Here is a 6051-nt window from a genome sequence, read left to right as displayed (position 1 = left end):
GCATGAAGGAGAAGTTAGTAGTTACATATACACATTTTTTTTTATTATACCTTTTGTTGTTGTTGTAGTTAATTGTTTTACACTAAAAATCCTACAATGTCATGTTACTGGAAGAATACATATGGAAAAAGTTTACATAGTTAGTTCTTCACGATTGGATAGACTCCAGCCGTTGGAGACAAGGATGAAAGAAGTAGCCCTATTAGTAAAAAGAAAAGGACATTAAATTTTTATGTTATTTGTTATAACGAAGTTATATATTTCGGGATAGAGACAATTCGTAGTTAATAGAGAGAGGTAGGTAAAAGGGACTTTTATGTTACCCATCTGTTGTTTTATGGCTGCTCGATCTCTTTGGTAATATGTACATTCCATGAAAGAGTGTTCTGGGTCTTCAAAATTTGAAAAACGGCTGCATTCACCATTTAGGGTGTACTTTTATTTGGTACAGATGTCCATTTAGACCTGTGCAATTAAACCGGAGGCGTGTAATAACAACTTCTTGGTGTCCGTTCGTACATTCATACTTGATGTGAGAAGAAACAACAGGAACAATTTTCTTGTAGATATTGGAATGTTGCACGGTATTCCATCTACGCTGCCAGGAATCTAAAATGAATTGATAAACTTGGCCATAGAGGTCACCAAGTTCAATAGAAACGTTTGTGACCCACATAAATTATACATCTTGTGTACGAGCCTTATTGAACACAACCTTATAAATATTGTTACGTCTCCGTTTGTTAATTAACTTTCCGTAACTTCGTTCCGACGAAATTTTAACGACACAAGTCTTTACTTAATAAAACTGGTTTATTCTTTCCGAATATAACTTTACCGATGCACTCAACTTCAACAATCGCGCTAAACAAACGCTATAACAACGAACGTCAATAATACTTCTGACTGCAGTTCAATTACTCACTATCTACACAGACATTACCTTGTCACGTTGTCCCCCTCTTTTATATACCCGACCACCCTATATCCAGCAAGAACTAGAACATTCGCCAAAGTACAGGATAATTCTAGAAAGTAGAGAGCGTGAGAATCACATGATCTCGATGACGCAACAATATTAAGAAGAGAATATTTTAAATATTCAAGTTATAATAACAATGTTCGATACGTAAGTATAAAAGAATAGCAGGGGGGAGAGAAAGGGAAACAGCTGTCCCCTTTAGTGATATTTATTAAACGTAGAACTAACGCTCTACAGGACCATCTGAACAAGTGTGAGGCCCATGGTTAATCTTGGTGGCCCCTCTCACAGTAATGAGTACGTATAGTCTTATTAGTGTGAGTAAAAAAACGCTAAATAGGTCCATTTGTTTTATATAGATAACGTCAATTTTCCCCATTACCCAGCAATCTCTTTCCCCTTTTAATTATTTTTTCTAGTTTGGTTTAGGACCTACCTCTGATCGTTTGGCTAGAAAGCGGACAAATTTATTAGTGCTATATAAGAAACTTAATACATTCGAGAGTCGCACACCGACAACATACGTCATTTTAAAGCCGAGGATTTTGTACTTTATTTAAGGAAAAGCCTGTTGTGGAGATAATTCCTAGGTGGTCAGGTTGTTACAAAAAATTGTATAATTGTTGAGGCGAACTGTCGAGTTTGCGGCCCTAATTTCATCGTCCTAGGTATAAAAATCATCGTACAGCATCACAAAACTGCTGTAGAGGCATAAAAACCAAGAATTAATAGATTTTTACAATATTCGTTATTATTACGAACATACATCGCACTCATTTGAGCAAGGTAATTAGAAAAAAATTGATGTTTCAACGCCTTAAAGATTCGGCATCCAAGCTTTATCAGATACCTCAATATTACAAAAATATATTACAATTTTTTTCTTTTTTATAGCGGTAAATACAAGATTTCATGATACACATTCTCATGTGCTAATCTATGCGCATATTTTAGTAAAAATGATAATAACAATTACATTGAACAGTACTTTCTTGTTTGGCGCCTTAGTGCAAAATACACATCATCAACATCATCCTAACCAATCACAAAACGCTGTAGTATTGTAGGCATGCTGGAAGCTTGTCATTCACAAAATGCTGCAGGCTTGCTAAAAGCTGGTCAGTCACAAACTGCTGCAGTAGCTCCTAACATACCTACAATACCACAGCATTTTGTGACTGACCAGCTTCCAGCATGCTTACAATAACATACCTACAATACCACAGCATTTTGTGACTGACCAGCTTCCAGCATGCCTACAATACTGCAGTAGTTTGTGAGTTTGTGACTGACCGGAAGCTGATGGATGAAGAGTGACCCCTCGTGGTTTTGGACAATCTGACAAACTTTCTTGTCTCATGTCTGAGTGTAGATGCTGTCTGGATAATTATTTTCAGAGTCCTATAGAGATAGTTCTTGATGTTCCTTGGTGGAAGTTAGCTCAACTTCAACCTATTTGCTGCCTTTACAGCGTCACCTAGCGATCCAGCTGCTTAATACGAAGTTGGTTTTTATTTGACCATTCCGAGACTGTCTCACAATTCCATGTTTGATTAGTTTGCTCTTCAGGTGTATCTTTCTCCTGCTTCTACTGAAGAAATTATTTTCACAAGTCAAGCAGCTTGGATATAAAAAAAGGTTTTTGGTGTTTCGTTAAATTAACGTGAATTGATCAATATCTAGAGGTTTTTCTGGGTCTTTGATAGCCACAGAGCAAGGGGATTGGTATATACATCTCTTGGGAGGAAGTCTATATTTCTGACTCGTAATAGCATCTGCTCATCCGCATGCTTTCCTGATGCAATTTTAAAACTAGTATATCTTTCTTTGTTTTTTATTTTGTGAAGTTTAAAGTTTTTTTTATGGATCTTTTTTAAACAGAAAAGTCATGTTGGTCAATCAAAACATGACACTAATGTTCTATTTGTCCTGCTGGACCAAGAAGGAGATTTGTTTTCAAAACTGGAAGACATTTGGGAGGAAGATGCATTTTGTTCTGTCCCGAGTAGATTTTCTATCGATTTAACATACGATCGTTTGGACTTGCTTGCCTATTATGAAAATGCTTTTTTTATCATCTTATTTCATCATCTTTTGAAATAATTGCAGCACTTTGAATGCTCTCAACTCAAGCTGCACTTGCCTTTATCATTGGCTTGCAATGTTTGCAAACAATACATTTGGTAAAGTCACTTGTTAACTTCAACTGTTTGTTTTGGAGCACTAGTTTTAATAAACTATCATCACCTTTACCACGGTCAGTAATACTGATTGATATACCTGAAATTTACTGTTGTACAGTGTAATTTAAAATGACATTGTAAACAAAATATATAAATGTTGCAGCAACGTACTTGACGATTCACGGCAAGAAATTTCATGAATTATTAGGCTACATAAGTCTGAAGATAGATATGTGTGTGTGTGTGTGTGATGCATTATAACAATCACTTACTTACTGGAATGTTTTGTACTGTATCCAGGATACTGGCGTTATTCCTGGAATCTAATTGCTGAATGCAACAATGTAGCATGGTTTGTGGGAGTGGTAACAATAGAAAATAAACTTTAAATTCACTATTATGGAACAGCACTATAAATACACGTTTTCGTGTGCCTGTTTAGTCCAATGTTTGCTTTCGAAGAGACACGTGAAAGTGTCAAAACTTGTATTTATAGTGTTGTTCCGTAACATTGGATCTAAACTTTATCAACAGGGTTTTGAGCCCTATTTATTTCACCATACAGTAACCTAAATTAATTTAGGTATTTGAATAATGTTATGAGATTTCACAAGATTCATTATTTAATATTACACAGCGGACCAACTGTTAAAGATCCTCTTTTCAATTTCATCTTTGGTAGAAAAGAACATAACTCTAAAACGTATATAGTTCTAAACTTATTTTTATATCACTTTACATGTTATTGTATATTTACCTACTATTATAATGGCAACAGTGTTGTTAAAAAAAGCTGAAGCTAGGTTTAAGGGCTCAAAGTGACTGCATTTAGTTAATAATGATATATTTAGATAATTATTTTTAAATCTGTAAACATTTTATTATCGATTATTCATCATAAGAAACACTTACAGAAATTAATAAAATATTCAAGTTAAATATTTTCTGCTTTCATAGCATCGTTTTTCTTTAAGTGTAAAAACAACAACAACAAAGATTTTTGCCTACATTTCTGACCACCTAGGAACAACATCTGCTTTTTTAATGCAGAAATCACTGACTTTAAGATTAGTTATATTTGTGACTCTCAGTTGCATTTTATATTTAGGGGACTTTTCATAACTTTACTTATTGTTAAATGCAAAGGTACATAATGGGTTATTTGTGCATAGCCCAAACGGGTATTGAAACCCGGTTTTTAGGGTTTTTTTTTTCAGAAACACCCATCGTCTAGAGTGACAAACAATAATTTATTTGACACCAGACTGCCAAGGTTTTTACCAGGTTTACCTTTGTGGATTTCTAAATAAAGTCCTTAATACACCGTTAATGGAACTAATTTCGTTTATTATACAGTTATATATTCATTAACATGAATTATCTGATTAGATGTGCATTTGAAAAATTAATCTATAAATAACATATAAATCTTTAATTCTCTGTAGAGTTTCGGAGTTCATAAATCAACTGTAATAACTTATAAGAGCCAGAAGGTTATGAGAAACACACACACAAACAAACAAAAAACGTGGAAATTTCGACTTTGTGTTTTTTGTATATTAATATTAGTAATTTCCCATAAACATAGCTCATTAACCAGATGTTCTAAATTTCTCACAAAAACAATTAAGGCTTAAGTGAAGCGGCTGTAATCCCCCCTCCCGAACTGGCGTCACTACTACAAATATCCATAAAACACAGGTTCATGACTGTTAAGCGCAGAGTAATTGAACAGGGGCAGTAAAAGAAAACAAGCACAAAAGAAGAAATAAAATAATTTTTTCCACAGTAATTATTTAACCACACTGAACTGCTTATGTTTTTTTGAAATTCAAAGTGGCTGCTAAGGTGAAGTGGAGTTGTGTGAATATAACTCACTTTTATAGTTGGACCGAGGACCTGGTGCAGTATCCCACCATCCTTAGATTACATACTTCTATTAACATTCTATATACGGAACTTTTAACTACCCCCAGACTGGTTCGTACAAGTTTCTGTATCTGTTATTTGAATGGAGAATCCTGTAGTCGTCGACACAGGAATGTATACATGCTAGTCAAAAGTTAAGAGGGGTTGGTAGTTAGAGGGCTTGACTCGCAATCTGCAGGTTGTAGGATCGTAATCAGCCCTCAAACATGCTTGCTCTTCCAGCCATGGGAGTATTATAATGCTATGGCCAATTGCACTATTTGTTGGTAAAAAGTAGCCTAAGAGTTGATGATGAGCGGTGTCGACTAGCTACCCCCCCTCTAGTCTATCACTTCAAAATTAGGGACCGAAAGTACTGGTAATCCTCGGGTAGCTTTGCGTAAAATTCATAAAAACAAACAAACGAAAAACTTCAAAAAAGTGAACCATGTAATCTTTACATGTGTAAAAATATTAATATATGTTTACGACCTTGCGACATTCACACAGCGCATACGTTATCAGCTACGCTCAGAAAGTGCATGGAAATTTAAAACAAACACATGAACATATCTACTTAAAAATATAGTCTATACTATAATTATGATACTAAATCACCACACGTATTATTCTACATGTAAAATACGGAGTTAGACATAAACTATAAAGTAATAGAGATGTAGTTGGAAGCATTTCACTCTCTTTGTATTATAAAACAATAAAATTTTAAAATTTGATGACATATTGTGTTAATAATCAGTATAAAACACAAGTTACCTTATATGTTATTAGTTGGTGTAAAATAACAAAAGTATGCTGTACTATAACGCCTTATAGATTATGCTTAACTCCCTTTTTTACTTGTAGAATAGCTTCTTCAAGCGTTGCCATCTCGTTTGTCATAAAACAGAATGATGTTATGTGTCTCCAATTTACGACTAACTCCGTACCTCATTCCAAAAGTAATTTCGTTTAGAT

The sequence above is a fragment of the Limulus polyphemus genome, unplaced genomic scaffold (genome assembly GCF_000517525.1).
Source record: "Limulus polyphemus unplaced genomic scaffold, Limulus_polyphemus-2.1.2 Scaffold4244, whole genome shotgun sequence".
In the NCBI taxonomy this organism is placed as follows: Eukaryota; Metazoa; Arthropoda; class Merostomata; order Xiphosura; family Limulidae; genus Limulus; species Limulus polyphemus.
This window is presented reverse-complemented; position numbering follows the sequence as displayed.